Below are 27075 nucleotides of genomic sequence, written 5' to 3' on the forward strand. Positions count from 1 at the left end.
TGTGTGAAACATGTTCTCCAGAGTTTGAAAACTTAGTATAGAATCCAAATCATAGGTAAATATTCTGGTATAAGAATCCAGGCCCTGAATGAAAAAAGTAAACCTCATGTATTGAAGAGAAGCTTGAAATAACAAAGTGTTTTAAAATAAGAGAATAGGTGTTACTGAGATAATCTAAAGGAATTCACTAATTGTGCACCCTAAGAACAGTTCTTTGAAAGTAAAGGGAAAAATAGATCTGAATGCATAGTAGATAAAAGAAAAACAGTGATCTTCTTTCACGGGGCCTGAGAAGCACTTACAGTGGGCTGTAAAATAAAGAAGAGGTTGCTCAGTATTACAGGATATTGCTTAGAGGCACCCATTCTCATTTTACAAAGCTGCAGCTTTGTAAAAGGGAGAAACTTGGTAAAACAACAAAATCCAAATTTCTATTTTAAGTCAATGTAAAAAAAAAATTCATCACCAGCACCAACCACACACACGCACAAAACAGGACAATGAGCTACAGCCTCTGATCTCATTATATTTTGTTCAAAGAAGAATGCATTTTCTTCTCCATAAACTAAAAGTTACAGCATTTGAACACATCCACTTTTGCCAAGCAAACTTGATGTCTACTGTTAAGGTAAAGTTCATTGTTGACTACAGTATTTCTTTCTTTATTCAGTTCAGTACAGTTCAGTCACTCAGTTGTGTCCGACTATTTGTGACCCCATGAGCCGCAGCATGCTAGGCCTCCCTGTCCATTACCAACTCCTGGAGTTTATCCAAACCCATGTCCATTGAGTCAGTGATGCCATCCAACCATCTCATCCTCTGTCATCCCCTTCTCCTTCGGCCTTCACTCTTTCCCAGCATCAGGGTCGTTTCAGATGAGTCAGCTCTTCGTATCAGGTGGCCAAAGTATTGGAGTTTCAGCTTCAACATCAGTCCTTCCAATGAACACCCAGGACTGATCTCCTTTAGGATGGACTGGTTGGATCTCCTTGCAGCCCAAGGGGCTCTCCAGAGTCTTCTCCAACACAACAGTTCAAAAGCATCAATTCTTTGTGCTCAGCTTTCTTTATAGTCCAACTTTCACATCTATACATGACCACTGGAAAAACCATAGCCTTGACCAGATGGACCTTTGTTGACAAAGTAATGTCTCTGCTTTTTAATATGCTGTCTAGGTTGGTCATAACTTTCCTTCCAAGGAGTAAGCATCTTTTAATTTCATGGCTGCAATCACCATCTACAGTGATTTTAGAGCCCCCCCAAAATAAAGTCTGACACTGTTTCCACAGTTTCCCCATCTATTTGCCGTGAAGTGATGGGACTGGATGTCATGATCTTAGTTTTCTGAATGTTGAGCTTTAAGCCAACTTCTTCACTCTCGTCTTTCACTTTCATCAAGAGGCTTTTTAGTTCCTCTTCACTTTCTGCCATAAGGGTGGTGTCATCTGCATATCTGAGGTTATTGATGTTTCTCCCAGCAATCTTGATTCCAGCTTGTGCTTCCTCCAGCCCAGCGTTTCTCATGATGTACTCTGCATATAAGTTAAATAAGCAGGGTGACAATATATAGCCTTGACGTACTCTTTCTTTATTAGGGATTAAATATTTTAAACTGTGTCACACATTTGAGATTTATTTATATTATATTCTTCCCTGGTGGCTCAGACAGTAAAGTGTCTGCCTGCAATGCAGGAGACCCAGGTTTGATCCCTGGGTTGGGAAGATCCTCTGGAGGAGGAAGAGGCAACCCACTCCAGTACTCTTGCCTGGAAAATCCCATGGACAGAGGACCCTGGTAGGCCACAGTCCATGGGGTCGCAAAGAGTTGGACACAACTGAGCGACTTCATTTTCTTTCTTTTCTTTCTTTATATTATATTGCTTATGAGAATATTCAAGTTCATGTTCAGCCTCAGCCTTATTTTCCTATAAATCCTGTAATACCTAATTGACAAAATCATATTGACAAAAACCTGGGAAGCCCCAGGTTGCACTAGCAGTAAAGAAACAGCCTGCCAATGCAGGAGATGTGTAACATGTGGGTTCGATCCCTGGGTCAGAAAGATCCCCTGGAGGAGGGCATGACAATCTACTCCCATATTCTTGCCTGGAGAATCCTATGAACAGAGGAGTCTGGCAGGCCACAGTCCATAGGGTTGCAAAGAGTCGGATATGACTGAAGTGACTTAGCATGCACATACCATTTTATAGGGGAAATGACTATAGTTGATGAAAGATATTCTTTATAGAATTCCAACTAATAAATGAAGAGGAAATGATTTGTGACCACTGGTCAAAACGTTAAACAGTAATCATCCGTAGCTGCTAAAACCACTTGCTGAGATGTCAGTGAGAGCTTTTAAGTGTTGAAATGTTATAATGGAGTCAGACAGACACCACTTGAACATAATAATCAATTTTAGAATCACACAAGGGAGATAATAGGTATTATGAGCCTTCTTATGACATACAGACATGAAACACCTGCACTAAAAATAAATAAATCTGGATATAACCTAGGTCTTTAGGTCTAACAATTTATAATAATAATTAATAATACTATGGGAGACATAATAATAATTATAAACATATACATATAATATGTACATATTATAATACATATAATAATACTATGGGAGATAGAGGAAAACATTAACCACAAGCCCAAGAGGGGAATCATCCAAATCCAGAGTGTAGGACCCTGAACAAGACAACCAGTCTGGTTTCTCCAGCAAACGAATGGTTTGTAAAAATAAAAGCAAAATAGAGTAACTTCTCTCAAAGAGTCCCAAGAGGTATGACAAACACATGCAATTTATGGAATAAACCAACAGGAAGAGAGTGTTTCAGACAAATAGGGAAATGTAACTATGGATTGGATACAAAATAATACTAAAGAATTACAGTTAATTTTTAGCTGTTATAATGGCTTGGAAATGATGTTAAGCATTCTAATTGGAAAAGCATATTGAAGTATATAGAGGGGAAATGACATAGTTTCCAGATTAAAATAGTAATCCCCAAATACTCCATCTATGGTTTAGATGTGAAAAGACAGAGATTTTTTTCTGACATATTAGCACCAAGAAAAATCTGGGTAATATTAAAATCATATATTTTAACAGGATCATCTAAAAGATATGGACAGGATAAAGCTTTAAAGAACTGATTTCTAGAGAAAAGAGCCTTATAAATGTTCAAACTCTTGAAAAAGCTCCCCTAGCTGGCATTTGGAAGTCGGAGTGATTGGTGGTGGCAGTGACAGGTCCCTGGGGGTGGCAGCATTAGAGATGGGGCTAAGTCAGGCTTAAACTTAACCCCCTAAAGCTGAAGCTCAGCCACAGATCAAACTGACACTCAGTGAAATCCAGCTTATCTCATCTTAGTCACTAGATGCCCAGCTCTCTGGGAAAACAAAGCCACACAACAGTATTTCTCAATCTTCATTGTTTTTCTACACATAATGTGTGGTCATCAGTCAAAAATCACTAGACATAAAAAGAATCAAGAATATAGGACCCAGATTTAATTGGTGAGCAGGGAAGAGAAAGGAAGCAATCCATAGGTGAAACAGATATTAGAACAAGCAGATGAAGATTTTAAAATAATTATGACAAATGTCCAAGGATTTTCAGGTAAACATGGAAAGAATGGGTCAACAGGTCAGTAGAAAAATGCAAACTATTAAAAGTCACGTAGAGATCTCGGGTATGTAAAACAAGAATATGAAATAGGAAGTACATTGGTTTTAAGATCAAAATAAATACTGAAGAAAGTATGAGAGAAATTGAAAATAGCCTAATACAGATTACATGAAATGAAACACATGAGGGAAGAAAAAGATAAAGAAGGCCATGTTGGATGTCAATGGGTCAATGTGTAAGTGGTCTAACATACATATATTTGTAAATCTTAGAACTTTAAGAAGTAAATGAATCAGGAAAAGTAGTTGAAATATCAACTAACATTTTTCCAACATTGATGAAAAACATATCTTTACATAAGATTATATATTAATAATAAGTGATACCATATTTAGTCTTATGGTGACAGATAAGGAATGCTCTCATTACTAAGCTGTCATGTTTTAATGTCTGTATCTTTATCCTTGTAGCATCTGTACTTAAATTATTTTCTAATATCAGGGTGGGACAGACAGTTGGATTTTCTTCTATAACCAAATGAAAAGTATGCTAGTTATGAGTTGCTCTTGACCATGATTGGTGATCAAATGTCTTTTTTCAGTATTGTACATTCTTGATCTATGAAAACACTGAACCAAGATAGTAGTATAAATGTACAAGTGTAGGAGTAAATTAAACCTTAAAAAAACATGCATACATTTAGAAATCTCAGAACCATAAAAAATTGAATAAAAACATATTTGAAGCTAAGTCAGCTGAAAAATTCCCCAAATTGGCGAAAACCATCAAAGAAATCTACATATCATAAAATCTACTAGCTGTAATAACTGGACTCAAAAAGAAAAGGTCTTAGGATATAATGTCAATGTAAAAAAATCCATTATATTTCTATTTATTAGTAAAAACAATTAGAAAATAAAATTCAGAAATTAGGACTGCTTACAAAAGTATGTTGTAATTACTTGCTGAGTTGCATACAACTCTTTTACAACCCCATGGACTGTAAACTGCCATGCTCCTTTGTCCATGTGATTTTCCAGGCAAGAATACTGGAGTGGGTTGCCATTTTCTTCTCTAGGGAATCTTCCCTATTCAGGGATTGAACCCCATCACCTGCACTGGCAGGTGGATTCTTTACTACTGAGCCCCAAAGGAAGCCCTACAAAAGTATAAATAACTATAAATATCTAGAGATAAATATTCTTCACTGAAAACTACAGCATTTGTTGAGAGAAATTAAGCTCTCTCCATGTATATAAATGAAGAAATACATCATGCTAACAGATTGGAGGATTTAATATTTCCTTCCAATCTACAGATTCTGTAAAATATCAATTAAAAATGCCAGAGTTTTTCATGAAAACTGTCAAGCTGATACTGCAATCTGTATGCAAAAGGAAATGTTCTAGAATAACAAAAGAATACAGTTGGAGTCCTTCTATTTCCTGAGTTTAAGATAAGATAACCAAGACAGTGTAGTTCTGGAGTAAGGATAAACAGATGGATGCAACAGCATTAAAATCCCAAAATACAACCACATATATACTCAAATATTTGAAAAAGGCATAAATGCAATTCAACAAAGAAAGGGCAGTTTTTTCAATAGATGCTGTATAACCAACTGGATATCTGTGTGGAAAAATCCTGTTGCATGATATACAAAAATTATCATCAAATGGATTACAGTCTTAGATGTAAAAGCCAAAATTATAGAGCTTCCAGCAGAAAATGTAAGAAAAATCTTAGCAAACTGGAAATTGGGCAAAGGTTTTTTATATGGAATTCCAAAAGCTCTAACTATAAAAGAAAAATGATAAGCAGGAGTTAAACAAATGTTAGACCTTCTGTTCTCAAAAGATACTGTTAATTAAAACTTCCAGTTTCTAGTCCAATATGTAAAAAGCTTGGAAGTTGTCACAATAAGAAAAAAACTGAACAAACTGAAAATCAACAACTCTTCTTAGATCCATCAGAGAATTGAAGTCACAAAGCAAAGAGTGGCAAACATAAAGAATCAGAGGTTACCAGGAGCAGAACACTTCCCTGGAGCCAGAAATTGGTAGGAATAAGGGATAACTGACCAATTGCTGGAGACTGAGCGTGAACTAATTTAAGAGAATACAATTTCTGAGGGTGCGACCTTTATTGTTGTTTAGTTGCTGAGTTGTGTCCAACTCTTTGCACTCCATGGATCCTTTGTCCGTGGGGTTTCCCAGGCAAGAATACTGGAGTGGGTTGCCATTTCCTTCTCTAGGGGATCTTCCTGACCCAGGAACCAGACATGTGGCTCCTGCTTGGCAGGTGAATTCTTCACCACTGAGCCACATGGGAGCCCAGTGCAGTCTTAGGGGCTGAGTTTTACTACCAGGAGCCTCACCAGCGGGTCACTGTGATCAGAGAAAAATCCCCTCATATATCCAGCAGCAGGGAGGAAGTAAACATTTTGAAACGTTGTCAGAGGATTCTATTTTCCTTAAAAAGACCTGACCTAGGGAAAGAATTTGAAAAAGAATAGATACATGTATATGGATAACTGAGTCACTTTGCTGTACTCCTGAAACTAATACAACATTGTTAATTAACTATGCTTCAAATATATATATATATATTTTAAGGCCTGAACTTAAAAGCACTTGTTTTGTCACAGACCAACCAAAATGTTGACCAACCTAGATAGCATATTAAAAATCAGAGACATTACTTTGCCAACAAAGGTCCATCTAGTCAAGGCTATGGTTTTTCTGGTGGTCATGTATGGATGTCAGAGCTGGACTGTGAAGAAAGCTGAGCACCGAAAAATTGATGCTTTTGAACTGTGGTGTTGGAGAAGACTCGAGAGTCCCTTGGACTGCAAGGAGATCCAACCAGTCCATCCTAAAGGAGATCAGTCCTGGGTGTTCATTGGAAGGACTGATGCTGAAGCTGAAACTCCAATACTTTGGCCACCTCATGCGAAGAGTTGACTCATCGGAGAAGACCCTGATGCTGGGAGGGATTGGGGGCAGGAGGAGAAGGGGATGACAGAGGATGAGATGGCTGGATGGCATCACCGACTCAATGGACATGAGTTTGAGTAAACTCTGGGAGTTTGTGATGGACAGGGAGGCCTGGTGTGCTGTGATTCATGGGGTTGCAAAGAGTCGGACACGACTGAGCGACTGAACTGAACTGACTGAAGGGGTGACAGAATCTGAGAAGGACTTGTAAAGACCAAGGTCCAGAGGCACAGGCTCAGAGTGGGAATTTGGAAATAACTGAGATGTCTTCAATAGGTGAATGTGTGTATCACAAACTATAGTATATCCATAGGCTTCCCAGGAGGCACAGTGGTAAAGAATCCACCTGACAATGCAGGAGACGCAAGAGATGTGGGTTTGATCCCTGGGTCGGGAAGATCTTCTGGAGTAGGAACTGGTAACCCACTCCAGTATTCTTGCCTGGGAAGTCCCCTGGACAGAGGAGCCTGGTGGGCTACAGACCATGGGGTTGCAAAGAGTCGGACATGACTGAGCGCAGCACAGCAGAAGTATATCCATTCAGTGTAGTGTCACTCAGGAACCAAAAGAAATGAGCTACTTGTTAGCTGAGCTGATGCAGGCTGTGGAAGAATTCATAGAAGTATTAACAAGAGAAGAGAGTTTTTTTTTATATATTTAAATTTTTTTTTCATTTATTTTTATTAGTTGGAGGCTAATTACTTTACAATATTGTAGTGGGTTTTGTCATACGTTGACATGAATTTTTCCTCACTTTTCTAGTGAGGAAAGGACAGACTCAGGGTAGTGTGGGCTCTGAAGGGTGGGGATTTGAGTCTTTTCTTGAGTTTCAAAGGACAAGGTGCAGGAAAGAGGGGGTGACTTCATATCTATTCTGGTCCACAGTTGTATCTGAGTTGGCTGTGCTTCTATAGGATGTGGTTTTTTTTAGAATTTGTAACTTCTTGTTTTCAGTAATTTTCTAGCTGTTGGATGTCTGAAAGAGACTTGATAGTGGCCCTTTACAGGCGCTACTCTATTTTGAACAATGTTACATGGGTTTACACTATTCAATCTATGAAGACATGGGAGGACCTCAAATGCATATTGTTAAGTGAAATAAACTATTCTGAAAAGGCTACGTAATATATGATTCCAACTCTATGATATTCTGGAAAAGGCAAAACTCTACAGACAGTAAAAAGATGAGTTGTTGCCAGGCCTTGGTGGGAAGGGATTGCTAGGAATGAATAAATACATAAATGGAGCCCAAGATAGTTTTAGGTCAATGAAATTACTCCATGTGATACTGTAATAGTGGATACATGACATTATGCTTTTATCAGAACCCACAGAATTGAACAACAACAACAAAAAAATAGTAACTCTAAACTGCAATCTTTATTTAAAGGTATTTGTCAATATTGGTGTATCCATTGCCAAAAAACTACCACACTAAAATCAGTTAGTAGTAACAGGAGAAATGGTATATGGAGATAAAAAGGGTATATGAGGGAAAAAAAAAGTATTCTTTACTCTAAAGAACAGTAATATTAAAAAAACAAAAGCTATACTCTTGGAGAAAGTATTCCCAATACATGTATCTGGCAAAAGACTCAAATCTATGAATGCTAATAATTAAAAGGCAAGCAACTTAATTGAAAATGGCCAAAAGTCTTAGATACTCACCAGAGTCATATATTAGATGGCCAATACTTGAAAAATGCTTAAACACATTAATAATCCTAGAAGTACATATTAAAACAGCAATGAAATATCACTAAACAGCCACTAGAAAGGCCAACATTTAAAAGACTGATAATACCAAGAGTTTGTAAGAACATGGAAGTACTAGATCTTTCACACATTCTTGGAGGAAATATACAATAGTATATTAACCCCTTATAGTAGTCATTTTAATCATAAATCAATATTTTATTAATTTATCTTCAGGAAATTAAAGCTTATGTCTGTAAAATTACTTATATATTAATGCTGAATGAAGTTTTATTTCTAACAGCAAAACTCTTGGAAATAATCTAAATGTCCATCAGCAGGAGACTGGATAAACAAAATAACAGATACATTTTTTTTCATTCCGTTATCATATAATGGTATAATACTACCTAGCAATAAAAGGAATGAACTACTGAGGCAAAGACATAGCATGAGGTAATCTCAAATTTATGCTCAGTGAAAGAAATAAGAGAGTACAGTTTAATGATGTTCAATAGCAGGAATAATTAACCTCTGAAGAAAAAAATCAGAAGAGCAATTGCCTGTGGGTGGCGAGGATAGACTGTTTTTGTAAATGAAATTTATTGGAACACAGACATGCTCATTTGCTTATAATCTGTGGCTGCTTTCACACTACAACAGAAGGAAATAGTTGTGTCAGGGACCATCAGGGCCAAATAGTGTAAAATATTTACTGTCTGATCCTTTACAGAAAAAGTTTACTGACCTTTGGTATATGTGTGTAAGATTTTTAAAATGTTAAAAATTACAGAGGCTGGCAAGTGGATATACAGGGACCCTTTTTACTATTTTCTCTTATTTTTATGTGGTTAAAACTTACAATAAATTTAAAATTTGGAAGCCATTATCTGGTCTGAGAGGGCTTCCCAGGTGGTGCTAGAGGTGAAGAATCCACCTGCAAATGCAGGAGACATACGAGAGGCGGGATTGATCCCTGGGTGGGAAAGATCCCCTGGAGGAGGGCATGGCAACCCACTCCAGTATTCTTGCCTGGAGAATCCCATGGACAGGGCAGCCTGGGGGCTACAGTCCATGGGGTCTCTAAGAGTCGACACCACTGAAGCATTTAGCACGCATCTGGACTGAGAACTTACAGGAGTTTTGCAGTTAAGCTATTTCTTCTTACACAAACTTGCGGAAAGAATATGAATTCTATGCTGGAGAAATAAAAGTGCCAACTAGGGATATACCTGAGGGTTATTGAAAAGCAGGCAAATGTTTAAACAAAACTGTTAAGTTCTGATGACTCCGGCTACATCTTACCCTTGGCAGAGTGGTATTGCTATAACCTGTGTAGAGTAATTGTTCTTGTCCTGCCCTTATTGTACCATCAAGAAGTATTGTGAAATGGTCCAGGGAGTCAAGATCAGGCCTCAGTGCTCAAGCTAGGGAGGAGATTTTGGTATGTGGAGTTCTTTTGTCTCTGTGATTTTTTTTTTTTTTACTTCTTTCCGGCATCTTCTGGGTCCTTTCTCATTCATAGCATTTTCCTTTTAGATGGACTCTTGTAGCTCTTTTACATCTTGTGCATAAAGAAAGCACTAGTGTATCCCCCCATGGGGTTAGGAGCAGTGGGCTTGCCTTCACTGCATTAGAGGGTCTGAAATTGGAGCTGAGCAAAGGCAGCCAGGGCTTCCCAGGTGGTGCTAGTGGTAAAGAATCCGTCTGACAATGCACGAGATGCTGGAGATGCAGGTTTGATCCCTGGGTTGGGAAGATCCCCTGTAGGAAGAAATGGCAGCCTACACCAGTATTCTTGCCTGGAGAATCTCATGGACAGAGAAGCCTGGTGGGCTACAATCCATGGGGTTGCCAAGAGCTGGACGTGACTGAATGTCTGAGCACAAAGACAGCCATGTTGTGCATGACATAAGTGAGTTCTCTTCCGGGTCTCAGACAAAATATGCTATTTTTCTTGACTTGTCTCCCTTGTCCCCACCTGAGGCAATTTCAGAGTTGCCAGATTAGGGTTTCTAGACCAAGTTAAGATTCAATTTCTGATAAAAAGAGCAAAAAATTTTGGTCAGCCGCTGGTTAGGGTTTGGGCAGGAGCTATACTTGGATTAGAAGACCCCACGCCCAGCATTCCAACAGGGCCTTGGTTCAAACCCTTAGGCACTATTAAAGACTCTCCATTTATCAGGAATATACTGGTTACCAATCCCCCTTCTGAAACTGTGACTGGAGTAGCCAGCTGATTGAGGACTCAGGTTTTTGAGATCTCACCCACATCTGTCCTCCTCTGAGCACCAAGCAGTCCCTGAGAGCTTTTGTATCAAGTCAGCCCTCTAAGAAAGTCATCTCACTAGTGAAATTAGGGCATGAAAGGTGATAAGCACTGAAGGCAGACTAGACCTTATTGTTTAGCTAAGGACTAGGCCTCTTACAAGGGCTTATTCATGTATTTTGGAGACCAACTTTGGGCTTGCAAATTAAATGGGTAAAACCAGGGGCCATTGGTAAAAATTTGCTCTGGATCTAGCGCCCTCAATGAGTAAGCTCTGGGAGTTGGAAATGGACAGGGAGGCTGCTGCAATTCATGGGGTTGCAAAGAGTCGGACACGACTCAGCGACTGAACTGAACTGAGCGCCCTCAATCCTTCCAAAATTGACATACTGTGTCTTTATACAGCCTTATCACTCAGGCCATTTCTGAAATCATTAGGTTTCTAGAAAATTCAAGAAATTCACACTAAATTTAAAACATCCTTTTTGAAGCCAGTTGAACATTTTCTTACTTCCTGCCTTTCAGTATTTTTTTATGCATTGAGTATCAGTTCAGTCACTCAGTCGTGTCCCACTCTTTGCGACCCCATGGACTGCAGCATGCCAGGCTTCCCTGTCCATCAACTCCTGGAGCTTACTCAAACTCATGTCCATCGAGTCGGTGATGCCATCCAACCATCTCATCCTCTGTTGTCCCCTTCTCCTCCCACCTTCAGTCTTTCCTAGCATCAGGGTCTTTTCCAATGCATTGAGTATACTTAACAGTTAACTGGAATCTCAGATTACTAAGTCAATGATTCAAGAATACAGCAAGGAGCTATTGTGTGAGAGCAGACTTCAGAAAGTTTAGAATCCAAATGATAATATGAATAACACGTTTAGATATGGGAAGAGTTTAAGCAGTTAATAGAATTTATGCATAGGAAGGAAAGATTGGTTTAGGACTTAAGACACAGGATTGATTTCTATTTTTAAATCCCATACACTAGTTGCTAAAATACTCTTTGAAAACCTCTTCTTTAAGATGAAATTTTTTTTTTTTTTGGAAGAGCATATTATGTCACTCATCATCATCTTTTAGAATGTGATGTGTGTGAGGGGATGATCCATTAAACTCCAAATCACATGCCTTTTGATAGCAACAGATATTTGAATTATGCTTTATCATTTGGGCTCCCCTCGTGGCTCAGATGGTAAAAAAAGTTCCAGCAATGTGAGAGACCAGGGTTTGATCCCTGGGTTGGCAAGAACCCCTGGAGAAGGAAAAGGCTACCCACTCCAATATTCTTGCCTGCAGAAATCCGTGGATAGAGGAGCCGGGTGGGCTACAGTCCATGGGGTCACTCACAAAGAACCAGACATGACTGGGCAATTAACACACTTTGTAATTTACTGTTTTCATTTCCTTCAGTTAATCCACACAACCAGCCTGCAAACTAGGTAGCACTCACATCTCTTTTGTAGAAATGGAGGAGGAAACTAATGCTGAGAGGTTAAATGAAAAAGTGAAGGTCACTAAGCAGATAAGTTTCCGAGTCAGAGCTTCAACTCCAGTCCCTCCTGTCTGAAGTCTATACCAGTCCTACAATGTTCTGCTGCAAGCGTTTGAACTAGTGTAGCAGAGCCTAAGTGACCTTCATGTCAGACACAGGAAGTCCACGCTTGGCAGGGTAGCCCAGAACTCTGAAGACGGTTGCGCAAGCTGAAACTGCACAAAATGATCTTAATGGAAAAAGCTAAAAATGTTCCATGACTTAAATATTTCTGTCAAAACTTTAAAAACTCTGCTAGACATGTATAGAGAAATAAAAAATAAAACTTCCATTTAAATTTATTTAATATATTGTTTAGTACACTACATTTTACTATGTATTATTTAGTGTACTATAACTTAAATCATTAACATTAAGAGTTAATAAAAACTCTATTTCTTTGTAAAGAAAAACTATCAAGAGCAGTCTGAACAGTGCTTGCCTTTTTCTTGTATAACCTACAGTAGGGCATACATCTTTCTATACTTCAGCAAATCATAATATTCCTTTCTAGATTTGGATCAGCTTCTAACTTTTTATCTTTGCTTCTTTAATATAAAAAATATCTCTGAGAGTTCTCTTAATCTGAAGATTTTCTCCAGCGTCATTTCCTCTTTATCCTTTCCATCACAACCACTTTCCTCATTTATGTCAATAAATTTGCTTTCAGGAACACCCTGGAGTTCCAATGGTTAGGATTCAATGCTTTCACCGCTGGGGCCAGGGGTTCAGTCTCCGGCCAGGGAATTATTAATAAGATCCCATAAGCCGTGCATTGTGGCCAAAAATAAACATATATGATATAATTTCCAATATATTATGGACTGACATTTTTAAAAAAGTGCTTTCAAGAGATTGTTTTGCTGCATATCCAGAGTCTCAGAACCAAAGCACTGTCAACATCCCCATATCAGCTATTTCTTCTGTAATTCCATTTGCACTGGATTCAACTTTCACTTCCAAAGCTATAGCTTTTGTTTCTCGGCTGTGTTTTTATTTTTGTTGGCCCTCTTTTGAGTATCTGTGTTTGTAAATTATCATGTAACTTTATCACTGGGCGACAAGGAGGCAATGCAAGTACACTGCTACTGCCTGTGCCTGATCTGAATGACAGACTTGCAGTGACCACTCACCAAAAAAACTGGAAAGACTTGATGTGATTGGTCACTGGTCAGGATGCACATTGGTTATTTACCTAATGGTTTGCAGACAGAAGAGCAAAGGGTGTGCTTTATGTAGTGACCTACAGTTAAGATACTATGGTAATGAAATTTGAATCATGGTTTTGGGGAGACTGGTGGTGTTTATACTGTGGAGTTTGAAATTTGTGTTTATCAGAATAGTGCAAAGCAAAGTCTGCTCGTATCGAAGCCTGTGATACTCAGGTGACCACTAACTTGAATGAGGACACTGAGTGAATTGGATTTAGGTAAAGAGGGGGAAATTCTGTTGCGTGAGGAGAAGAGTTACAGCTGGCAGAGGGAGACTGGAGAGCCTTGGCTAGGTCAGGGGTGTGACACAGTTACAGTGGAAAAGGCAAAAGTGGACGATGATCAAAGGCTACCTTCACCCAGTTTGCAATTTTGCCTCACACAAAATGCCACAGTTACTCTAAAATCTAGTTTTCTGACTGGAGAGAACACATAAAAATGTGTCCTTAATTATAAATAGTGGGCACACAGTCACTCAGTCCTTCCTATCTGACTCTTGGCAGCCCCATGGACTGTAGCCCTCCAGGCTCCTCTGTCCATGGAATTTTCCAGGCAAGAATACTGGAGTGGGTTGCCATTTCCTACTCCAGAGAATCTTCCTGACCTAGGAATCAAACCCGTGTCTCTTGCATCCCCCAGATTGGCAGGTAGGTTCTTTACCACTGTGCTACCTCAATCAGTTCAGTCGCTCAGTAGAGTCCGACTCTCTGCAACCCCATGGACTGCAGCACGCCAGGCTTCCCTGTCCATCACCAACTCCCGGAGCGTACTCAAACTCATGTCCAGTGAGTTGGTCATGTCATCCAATCATCTCATCCTCTGTCATCCTGGGAAGCCCCAAATAAATTAGTACATGCATCTAATATCTATGCTATATATTTTGTTCATATTGGTTACAAAAGTAACATGTACTTACTAATTATAAAAGATTTGAATACTGTAGAATGGAAGAAAGAAAAAGGTGAAACTCCTTCTATTCTCCCATCTCTCTTTGAGGTAATAACTGCTACTAGTAAAACTGGACTTCAATGGCATGCTGTTTTGATTGCCTGTCTTATCATTTATGTAAGTTTAATACCAACTACAATATTATATGATGCTTACTTTAATTAGATGTATATATGTGGAAATTAGGAGGAACACAACTAGCGCAAACTTAAAATGGATATTTTAAATTACCTTTTCTAAGAAGTGAAAAGATGAAATCAATTATTTGCACTTCAGAAGAAGCAAAGTCACACTTCAGTTGCTGTACTGAGCGGGTATTACTGGTGAGTCCATTAAAAATATATGAAATAAAGACCTTTTCCAAGAGTCAAGTTTTCTGGTTTACTTGTAAAGAGGACACATTTCAAACTACTTGCTTTCATTTGAATTGGGCTATCTGAACCCTCAAAATCTTTGTCATTCACACTGACCTTGAAATATTAAAAAACAAGAATACATTTTAATCTTGAAATAGTTCAAACCTCTAATTTTTCCAGAGAAATAATGTGATCATCTTAGAGGTAATTTTTTCTTAACTTATAAATTTATATACCTTTGAATCATACAAAAGAATATTAATTATACAGCTGTCCTGATATTACTCATGTATTACTTATGTGTAAGAGTATTTACTTAAATGTAAAATGAATATACATTTACACAGCATGAAACTTAAGACCCAAACCCGTAACTCTGAAGCCCCCATGCCTCTCCTTGGGGGCACAGCCCCTCCTCCATAAACTTATTCCTGAAATAGACCCACAGCCTTGAATTCTTGGTTTTATTCCTCCACGGCCCCCCCACCTTTTCTTTTTTTTTTTTTTTTTACAGATTTTACAAGTATTTTCTATCCTAAATCAATTAATTTCTTTTTGCACACTTTTGAAATTTATATCAATTTAATGCTGTATAAAATTTTCTGAATTCTCATTTTTCTGATTAACATTATGCTTATTTAATTAAGATAGTTTTGCTACATTTTATTCTTCATTTGCAGTACTCTAAAGTATGCCATTATAGGAATATGTGGTAGTTTATTATTTCTTCTGGAAATGGATATTTGGATTGCTTCCTATTTTTAAACTACTTTAAGGAATTTTTGCATGTGTTTTTTAGTGTGCTTTGGCCAGAAAGTTCCTGAGATGTATGCCAAGAAAAGGAATAGGTGGATCAGAAAGGCTCTGCACATCTTTAATTTACTTATATAGTCCTTTTATTTTTTCAAAGTGATTATATGAATTTACCTTCCCAAGGGCTATCTACTGGAGTTCCCATTTCTCCACACCTCAGAAAGGTGGGAATTTTTCATTGTAGAAATTAATTTACATTTGACAATTGACACAGTTGGCGTACTTTTAAGGTGTAGGGGTTTCATCCTGTTAGGAAATGACAGAGTCACTGAGTCTTTTGTGAGAGCAGGTTCAGAGTAGTGGCAGGGACAGCAAATCTGGAAAGGATGCAAGTTAAGTCAAAATTTTCTCCGTGAGACAAGATGACATTCTGTCTGCTGAGAATGAAAGAGTGAGGAGGCCCAAGGAGACTGGTGAAGGTTTTGAGTAACTGATAGACTTTGAAGACTAAAGACTTTGTTAAACTGTGCCTCATCAGGCCCCATTTATTCATTAAACATTGATTTTTTTTTTTAATTGAAAGCACCTAATGTTAGGCATTGGAAAATGCATAAGTAAATAAGACTCAGTTCTGGCTCCAAAGAAGCCTAATGAGGAAGTCCAATGTAAACATATAATTATGCAATGAGATGCTTGCTACGCTTAAGGCTCTACTCAGCCCAGCAGGGGCGCAGGAAGGAGTAATTGGCTCTGAGTGAAAGAACAAGGAAGGTCTCATGAATGACAGCTAAGTAGGAGCATTCCACTGAGGGTCCTGCAGTGGGAGCAGGCACCGTGCCTAGAGGGGTCTGAGCTGGGTATTTCTGAGGGACAGGACGCTAGAGACAGTGGAAGTTAAGAAAGACTAAAGCACCAAGTCTGCGCATCACAGATCTAGGGATTTATCTTGTGAACAATGCAGGGGCATCAGAAGTTTTATTTTTTTGTTTAAAAAGAATTTTTTTTTAAACTTCACTTTGCACTGGGGTACAGCCTTTTAACAATGTTGTGATAGTTTTAGGTGAACAGGGAAGGGACTCAGCCATAAATGTACATGTATCCATTCTCCCGTAAACTCCCCTCCCATCCAGGCTGCCACATAACATTGAGCAAAGTTCCCTGTGCTCTATAGTAGGTCCAGGTTGGTTATATATTTTAAATACAGCAGTGTGTACATGTCTAACCAAACTCCCTAACTATACTTTCTCCCTCACCCTCCTCCCAGCAACCATGTTTGTCTGCGAGTCTCTTTCTGGTAGGAAAAGAAGTTAGGAGACTTGTTCCAGGAGGGGGCATTCATGGGATTTGGTGGCTAAGTGAAAGGAGTGAGGAAGGAGGATACTTCACTTTGCAGATGGAAGGAAACATAATTAACCTATGTGGAGTGTCTAAGAGGAATGAAAATTTGGGTGGATTCTATACAGAGAACAACTTGATCTAAGTTTGGGGTGCATGTCTGTGCATGTTTAGTTACTCAGTGGTGTCCAAGTCTTTGCAACCCTGTGGACTGTAGCCTGAAAGGCTCCTCTGTCCATGGGATTCTCCAGGCAGGAATACTGGAGTGGATTGCCCTGCCCTTTTCCAGGGGATCTACCCCACCCAGGGATCAAACCCACATCTCCTGTGTTTCCTGCATTGACAGGCAGATTCTTTACCTGCTGAGCCACCCATGGAAGCCCAAGTTTGGGGTAGTTTCTTTTATCTTCTCAAATGTTCAAAGGAAATTTAAAAAAGCTGAAATGTATGGTATATAGTGGATTATCAATAGTATCCTTGTATGCCTTAATGAACAAGGTTTTATTTAAATAATTTAAAAACTATTTTACCTGCTATAATTTAGTAAAATTAAAACAATATTGCTTTTATGGAATAATTATTCAGAATAATTATTTATTTCAGTGGCCATTATATAAACTCTGCAAAAGTTAAATAAATAACACATAGAAAATATTCTTGTCTCACACATAATTACCATGGGTTTCATGACATTTCGTAGATGCATGTACCTTCTTTTTGGATCAAAATTAATTTTAGTTAAGATTCTAAAAATGCACTATAGAATTTGATTATAACTTTCTTAGGTAAAATACCATGGCACATTCAGAAAAAACCTAACTGATGCCTTATTTGTTGAATATAAAAACTGGAAAGATATTTTTGGTAATATAATTCTTAATCAGTTAAGAACTTATGATAAACTGTTTTGAGATTAAAAACCACAAGACACAACCTCATGCCTAACTTGAAATGGTAGCATTTCATGAAATAGGCATCTTTAAACCATATGTACTCCTCTAATCTTATAGTAAAAATACCCAAACACTCCTTAAATTCTCAAAGATTAAATTGTGTTCAGCTTCATTTATTTATGGCTTTATTTTCAAGTAAACATTGCTATTAAAGCCTAGAAAGTGGCCGAGGTTCTCTGTCATTTAAATGAAACTAACACTGGCTTTCATCCCTTTCTCACGTCCTGTGGGGTATTTGGTGCTGGTTGCATGAGGTTTGCAGGTGATGGTGCCATATGTTCTCCTGTTACGGCTGTCTCCAAAGTCCTGTCTACTTCTGTGATTGTTCTCTTCCCTTCATGTCACACTAACCCTGAAATAGCACACAGAATATTTTTCATTGGGAAAATAAACTTTCAGGAATTTTAATTTCATTTTTCAGTGTATAGGTTTTGCTTTTTTTTTTTTTTTTTGGTTAAACTTCTCCCTAAGTATTATTTTTGTTTTCTTTGTGGTACTATTTTAAATGGAATTGTTTTCTTAATTTCATTTTCGGGTTGTTAATAGGAAACCTATAGGGATACTATTTTTGTGTGTATTGATCATGTGTCCTACAATTTTCCTTAACTCATTTATCCTAATTTTTAATGTATTCCTTTCCTTAGGATTTTCTTTAGATTACATCTTCTGAGAACAGAAATAGTTTACTTTTTCAGTTTCTACAGTTACCTTTCCTTCCTTCCTTCTTTCCTTCCTAATTGCAAGACCCTTCAGTACAATGTTGAATAGAAGTGGCAAGGATGAATATCCTTGTCTTGTTCCTGGTCTTAAGTGGAAATATTAAATGTTTCATGTAATGATGTTAGGTGTGGGGTTTTTAGAGATGTCCTTTATCAGACTGAGGAAGTTCCCAGCTATATCTGGTTCATTGAGTGTTACTTTATCATGAAGGGGTATTGAATTTTTTCAAATGTTTTACCTAAACATATCAAGGTGATCATGTGTTTTGTTTTTTATCAATAAGATGTTTTATAGAGACTGGCTTTTTGACGTTAAAACAGCATTGCAGTCCTGGGATAAACCCCACTTGCTCACAGTGCACACTCTTTTTTATATGTTTTGTTGCATTCATTCTGGTAGTATTTTACTGAGTATTTTGAGTCTTTATCTATAAGTGATTTTGGCCTATAGTTTTCCTGTGGGTTTTTTTTTTTTTTTTTTTTTTTTGTGGGGGTAGGGGGTCAAGTCTGGTTTTGTCAAAACTTGCTTTTTAAGAGAATCCAGAGTTGAGGAAGGTAATAAAAGCTCATTTTCAGCTGCTGAGATATTAATCCTGCCTCTGGTACCCAATTTACTTTCACATTCAATGATATTTATTGTGAATCCACTACTCATACTTCTGCTCTATGTTTTGGGAATTTGGCTATTGTCAATAGTGCTGCGATGAACATTGGGTGGTGGTTGTTCAGTGCTAAGTCGTGTCCGACTCTTTGCGACCCCATGGACTGCCTCATGCCAGGTTTCCCTGTCCTCCATTATCTCATGGATTTTGCTCAAGTTCATGTCTATTGAGTCAGTGATCCTATCTAACCATCTCATCCTCTGCTGCCCTCTTCTCCTTTTGCTTTCAGTCTTCTCCAAACATCAGCGTCTTTTCCAATGAGTCGACTCTTCACATCAAGTGGCCGAAGTTTTGGAGCTTCAGCTTCAGCATCAGTCATTCCAGCGAATATTCAGGGTTGATTTCCTTTAGGATTGACTGGTGATGAACATTGCGGTGCATGTGTCTTTTAGAATTATGGTTTTCCCAGGGTATATGCCCAGTAGTGGGATTGTTGGGTCATATGGTAGCTCCATTTTTAGTTTTTAAATGAACCTCCATGCTTTTCTCCATAGTGACTGTATCAATTTATGAATGGAAATGGATAAAGAAGATGTGGTACCTATACACAATAGAATATTACACAGCCATAAAAAGGAACAAAATTGTGTCATTTATAGCAATGTGAATGGACCTAGAGTCTGTCATACAGAGTGAAGTAAGTCAGAAAGAGAAAATCAAATACTGTATATTGATGCATGTATGTGGAATCTAGAAAAATAGTAAAGATGGACCTGTTTGCAGGGCAGGAATAGAGACACAGAGGTAGAGAATGGAGGTGTGGACACAGAAGGGAAGCAGAGGTGGGATGAATCGGAAGATTGGGGTTGACATATATCCGCTACCATGTGTAAAATAGATAGAGAGTGGGAGCCTGCTCTAACAGCATAGGGAGCTCAGTGCAGTGCTCTGTGGGAAGAAGGTGGGGTGGGAGGGAGGACACACAGGGAGGGGACGTGTGTATGCATCCAGCTGATCCACTTCATTATACAGCAAGAACTAACACCACATTCTCAAGCAACCGTACCCCAATAAAAAAGAAATGAAATAAACTAATAATAAAAGTTATGTCAAGGTTAATAAGTGATTGAGAAACAAAGCCTGTTGAGGGAAAAGAAGTGAAGAAGTTGGGGAGAGAGCTTAGGCGGAATCATTAAGGAAATCTTCTCAATGATGTGGCATGTAAGTAAGACCTGGATGAAGTGAAGGCATGAGCTGTGTGAACATCTAGGGAAAGAATTCTCCAGATAGGGGAAACAATAGGTGCCAAATCTGAGACAGGTGTGTTTGAGGACTGAAAAAGAGCTCAGTAGAACTGGAATAGAGTCATCAGGTAGAATTAGCTGCACACACTGACCATTATATTTACAAAAGTGGCTTAATCCAATGGGAGGGCTTCCCACGTGGTGCTAGTGGTAAAGAATCTGCCTGCCAGTGCAGGAGATGTAAGAGACAGGGGTTCGATCCCTGGGTCAGGAAGATCCTTTGGAGGAGGGCATGGCAACCCACTCCAGTATTCTTGCCTGGAGAATCCCACAGACAGAGGAACTGTAGTTGGGCTACAGTCCATAGGGCTACAAAGAGTTGGACATGACTGAAGTGACTTAACATACACCCATACAATGAAATGGGAGTTTTAATTGCATTAGGTGTACAAACTGATACAGAAGCTCCATGATACCATTGGGAACCCAGATTCTTTCTAGCTTTTCTCTCAACCAATCTTAGCCTAAATTCAATGCACATTTTGTCCTGTGACAATGATGGCTGGTCTACTCCTGTTTTCCCTGCTGGCTTTCAGGCAGGGAGAAAGTGAAAAATGAAAATGCAAAGCCCTCATGAGAACTGAATCCGTTTCTTTAAAGGTTTTATTTACTTATTTTCCAGCTGGGAAGCTATTCAGCAACTTATGCTTATTGGCCATGAACTAACTGTATCACGTGAACACCCTAGCTGTAAAGAAGGAGATGTGTGGCCATGTGACCAATGGGGTTGTGTTTTTATATAGGTGAATTACCTACCCTCCTAACATGAAGATAGTTTCAGTAGGAAAACAGGAAAGAATAGATATTGAGGAGACAATTAGCAGTCTCTGCCCTGCAAGGTTAGAAATGTGTGGGAGCTAGATAATTCAGCAGCTTATAAATTAGGCCTAGGTCTTTGGGTTTTACTGAGTGACATGAAGAGCTTTAGTCTCCTGTGCAGAGGTGTTATGTGGTATGACTTACACATTGCTTACCTGGGCTTTAGATCAAGTTTTGTTTAGAGGAAGTTTATCCAGGAACTAAGCAGGAGTGTGCGATCAGAGTGAGTAATTAATAGGAAAAGGAAGGAACTTCTCATAGCTGGGACTGAAATCAGAATCTTTCTGCATCTGAAGGTACTACATACCGGGGGGTTATCACCAATCCACTTAACACTGCCAGTGGGGTTACTATTGCTGTCTGACAGGAAGCAGATTCAGTTCCAAAAACTGATCCTCAGGAATTGCTTTCTTGGACTACTTCTGATAGCAACTCTCTTATCCTGAATTTCCCCTAAACTCAGAGCCTTCGATGAAAGCTTACTGACTGTAGTTTCTTTAGGAAATGAGTAGGTGTGAGAGACTGGGGGGAATAAAATAGAGGGAAAGCCAATACAGGAGTGTATTATAAAACTTAGTATTTTTGAGAGAGGACCAGTTGTCCTCAGTCATTTTAGGATTTTCTATAGAATAGTAAAAGGTGAATCTTACAAGTCTATTGAAGGGATAAATAGAAGATCCTTTTATATATTGGCTTTCAAGCCCCATTACTTGAGTGTTGCCTTGTGGGATACTAATTCACCTACATTTCTGAGTTTGTTCTGCTTGACTGCTAGGAGGACTTCATTTTCCAAGCAGAAAGTGGAAGTGTGAGTCATTCAAATGTGTCCAGCTCTTTGTGATGCCAGAGACTGCAGCTGGCCAGGCTCCTCTGTCCATGTGGATTCTGCAGGCAAACATACTGGAGTGGGTTGCCATTCCCTTTTCCAGGGGATCTTCCTGACCCAGGGATCAAATCTGGGTTTCCTGCATTGCACGCAGATTCTTTACCATCCGAGCCACAGGGAAAGCATCTGAGATCATCTGGGATGGAGGCAAAGAATATAAAACAAATCTGAACTGATTTACTTTTGTCATGAAGGAAGACAAAACTTGCAAAGAGGAGAAAATCTCTATTCACTGACAACTCTTAGAACTGAAAGTGGGGATATTTAATATCCATTGTCTTCAGTTCCTTGTCTTGGTCAGATTTGAAGCTAATAGGAAACGTCCTTAAGAGCCTCCTATAGATATTTTTGCTTTCTTGCCAGCCAGAGGTCTAGATACACAGTTTTTATAAAATGCAACTGGATGCCTGATGACTAGGCAACCTGTGGATACTGTCTGCAGTATACTATCTCCAGAGAAATGTTTACATAGGAGAAGAATGCCATTGTGTCTGGGAAACAAGGAAGTGAAATGGTGCAGCAATGAGTGCTGCTTCATTATTCTTCCAGTGAATGGTAAGACCTAGAGGAAGGATGCTAATTTGCTGTGAGTGCATGTCTAGGTAGAGCCAAAGATGGGGGAAATCTGAACTCACTACCTTGGGTATCAGGAGTAGGGTGAAGAAAACCAAAGGATTGATAGAGAAAGCAACTATGATTACCTACTCGGTGGACGATGTTATGAACAAGGCAAGAGGCCATTCAGGAGTAAACGTATAAAGAATCAAGGTTACCAGTAAGATAAGGGACTGAGCATCCTCAGATGAATAGCAGTCTCCTGTGATATCTCACAAAATAGGGTCCCTCTCCCATCGGCACTGGAGCTAAAAATAGTTTATTGTGGGGGATCTGCTTACTCACCAGGTGAAAAGGAAAATGTGTTTATTTGATGATAAGAAGGCAAAGCCAAAATCCCGGTTTTGCTCATCACAATGTTTATTTTTATACTTCCGGTAATGCTAATATCCAACTTCTCAGATCCTGGCTATAGTAGGCAGGATAATGGGCTTTCAAAGATATCCAAATTCTAATCTCTGAAATAGATGAATACATGATCTTACGATGGTTAGCAAAAAGGGCTTAGTACATGTAATTAAGAATTGTGAAATGGGGTAATGATTTTTGATTATTTAAGTAGAGTCAAGAAAATTAGAGATACCAAGGGAACATTTCATGCAAAGGTGGGTTTGATAAAGGACAGAAATGGTATGGACCTAAGAGAAGCAGAAGATATTAAGAAGAGGTGGCAAGAATACACAGAAGAACTGTACAAAAAAGATCTTCACGACCCAGATAATCATGATGGTGTGATCACTCACCTAGAGCCACACATCCTGGAATGTGAAGTCAAGTGGGCTTTAGAAAGCATCACTACGAACAAAGCTAGTGGATGTGATGGAATTCCAGTTGAGCTATTTCAAATCCTCAAAGATGACGCTATGAAAGTGCTGCACTCAATATGCCAGAAAATTTGGAAAACTCAGCAGTGGCCACAGGACTAGAAAGGGTCAGTTTTCACTCCAGTCCCTAAGAAAGGCAATCCCAAAGAATGCTCAAGCTATCGCACAATTGCACTCATCTCATACACTAGTAAAGTAATGCTCAAAATTATCCAAGCCAGGCTTCAGCAACATGTGAACCGTGAACATCCAGATGTTCAAGGTGGTTTTAGAAAAGGCAGAGGAACCAGAGATCAAATTGCCAACATCCTCTAGATCATCAAAAAAGCAAGAGAGTTCCAGAAAAACATCTATTTCTGCTTTATTGACTATGCCAAAGCCTTTGACTGTGTAGATCATAATAAACTGTGGAAAATTCTGAAAGAGATGGGAATACCAGACCACCTGACCCACCTCTTCAGAAACCTATATGCAGGTCAGGAAACAACAGTTAGAACTGGACATGGAACAACAGACTGGTTCCAAACAGGAAAAGGAGTACGTCAAGGCTGCATATTGTCACCCTGCTTATTTAACTTATGTGCAGAGTATATCATGATAAGTGCAATAATAAATAAATTTATTATGATAAATGTAATCAAGATTGCAGGAGAAATATCAATAACCTCAGATATGCAGTTGACACCACCCTTATGGCAGAAAGTGAAGAGGAACTAAAAAGCCTCTTGGTGAAAGTGAAGGAGGAAAGTGAAAAAGTTGGCTTAAAGCTCAACATTCAGAAAACTAAGATCATGGCATCTGGTCCCATCACTTCATGGGAAATAGATGGGGAAACAGTGGAAGCAGTGTCAGACTTTATTTTTAGGGCCTCCAAAATCACTGTAGATGATGATTACAGCCATGAAATTAAAAGATGCTTACTCCTTGGAAGGAAAGTTATGACCAACCTCGATAGCATATTAAAAGGCAGAGACATTACTTTGCCAACAAAGGTCCATCTAGTCAAGGCTATGGTTTTTCCAGTGGTCATGTATGGATGTGAGAGTTGGACTGTGAAGAAAGCTGAGTGCTGAAGAATTACTGCTTTTGAACTGTGGTGTTGGAGAAGACTCTTGAGAGTCCCTTGGACTGCAAGGAGATCCAACCAGTCGATCCTAAAGGAGATCAGTCCTGGGTGTTCATTGGAAGGACTGATGTTGAAGCTGAAACTCCAATACTTTGGCCACCTCATGCGAAGAGTTGACTCATTGGAGAAAACCCTGATGCTGGGGGGGATTGTGGGCAGGAGGAGAAGGGGACAACAGAGGATGAGATGGTTGGATGGCATCACTGACTCGATGGACATGAGTCTGAGTAAACTCCGGAAGTTGGTGATGGACAGGGAGGCCTGGCGTACTGCGATTCATGGGGTTGCAAAGAGTCGGACACGACTGAGCGACTGAACTAACTAAGTAGAGTCCATTTAATCTCACAGTTCTTTTAAGAAGGAGAGAGAAAGTGACGGTCAATGAAGGAGATGTGATCATGGCATCAGACATCAAAGTGAGAGGGAGATTTGAATATGTTCAGTTTCCGGCTTTGAAGATGGAGGAAGCATGCAATGGAAGTTAGGTGGCCTCTAGAAGCTAGGGGAAAAAAGCTTAAGCAAAAGATTTTCCATGGGAACCAGAAAGACTTAACTCCACTGACATCTTATCTTTAGCCAAGTGAGGCAAATTTTGGATGTTGACTTCCAGGATTGTAAGATAAATTTGTGATGTTTTAGCCATTAAATTTGTAGTAATTTGTTTCAGAGGCAAAAGAAATTATGATGACCAATATCTGTTTACTACTGCTGGAATTTCTTGCTTTCCTTTTCAGTATTCAAAGGTATAGAATCAGCTATACTTCAGATATTTCTTCCTAGATATAATTTTTTGGTAGACAGTCTCCCCTTCTCCACTTGGATGAACTAGACTGAGCAATGAGAAGTTGTATCTTTTTCTTGTGCCAAAACTGTTTCTATGCAATTAGCACTCAGCTTTTTACTTGCGTTTGATCTGAAACATACTTCTCAACTTTCTAGAGTGAAAGATGCTATTAATGCAGAAGACAGTCCTTGTACAAATTAAAACCTCTAGTGCCAAAGTATCCAGGAACCCAAATGCCCATGTTCATAAGTATCAGGGCAGGGTCCAGAAGATTGTTTAATCTTCCTATCCCCAAATCCACAACAGAAAGGTCTGTTAGAAGAAAATCCTTTTCTCCTCTTTTCCCTTCCCTTCTCCTAAGAGTACAATCTTTTCCTTCATTACACCAAAAGTTGATTTTCTGTCCTTCTCTGTGTGGTATCCTGTTGCTATCCTCTGAGATAGATACAAAAGAGATACTAGTTTGCCCAGTTGTCTATTCTACCTTCTTTAAGGACAAGTACCACATTATTGATCTTTGTGTTTTCAGTAGTAGCAAAGAAGAGACACTCAACAAATATGTGTTGAACAGCATCCAAAATTCCACTTTTGTCAATGTGCTTGGTACCCTGAAGTCTTGTAAGTCCTTAGAGCCTCTTGTTAAAATGTAAATATTCTTTTGAGAAATGAATTTGTAGCCCTTATCTGCTAATGTCTTTAAGGAAATTAATTGCTCACTAAACTCAAGACCCACTGGAAATAGAATACTGCCATTTATTATGCATCTTCTGCATCCAACATGCTTGGTTTTTATTACCATATTTACACCTCACAATAACCCTACACAGACTCATTCTCTCCATTTTACCGGTAACAAAAGTGAAGCTCACAGACATGTAGCTCACAGACACTAATGTTCTTTCTGCTTTACCTCACTGAAAGCGAAGAAGTGCATTTTGAGGAAGAATGAGGTGTGACATAGGTATTCACCCTTCCTCTTGGCAGTTAAAAGTAGGTCAACTAAGAATAACTCCAGCAAACAATTCCATGTGAAAATTTCCTTGGGGTTTGGCATTATTGCAGAATAGCATTTACTAGGATTATGAATAAGATTGAAACTGAGACTGAACAAGGTAACAATTTTGGTCACAGAGCCATCTCTGAGTTCTTCACTTCATCCTTAACTTCCATCCTAGGTAATGCTCCGAATATAGCTATCACAAAACATATGTCTTGCTATCATTGATTCTTTTTAGAAGAAAAAATAGTTATCCTCACGTCACAGTATTCTACTTACCACAATCAGAGTTTCTGGGTCTATGGGACATCTTAGTACATTTGGTACTTCTGATTATCTTTTCCAGTTCTTCCACCCCACCCTTAATTTCAACATTTTGGTGTTTGGAAGTGTTCTCCAAACTCAGCAAAAGTATGACCAAGTAATTCACCTGGTATTTCTAATATACATATATTTAGTGTTTATTTATTTGGCTGCATCAGATTTTAGCTTCTGCACACAGGCTTTCTAGTTGCCCTGCATGTGGGATCTTAGTTTCCTCAACCAGGGATCAAACCTGCATCTCCTGCATTGGAAGGCAAATTTCTTTTTTTTTTTAATTAGAGGGTAATTGCCTTACAATATTGTGGTGGTCTCTGCTGTACATCAATGAGAATCAGTCATAATTTTATGTATATCCCTTCCTTCTTGAGCCTCCTTCCCCCCACCG

Source organism: Cervus elaphus, chromosome 30 (assembly GCF_910594005.1).
Source record: "Cervus elaphus chromosome 30, mCerEla1.1, whole genome shotgun sequence".
In the NCBI taxonomy this organism is placed as follows: Eukaryota; Metazoa; Chordata; class Mammalia; order Artiodactyla; family Cervidae; genus Cervus; species Cervus elaphus.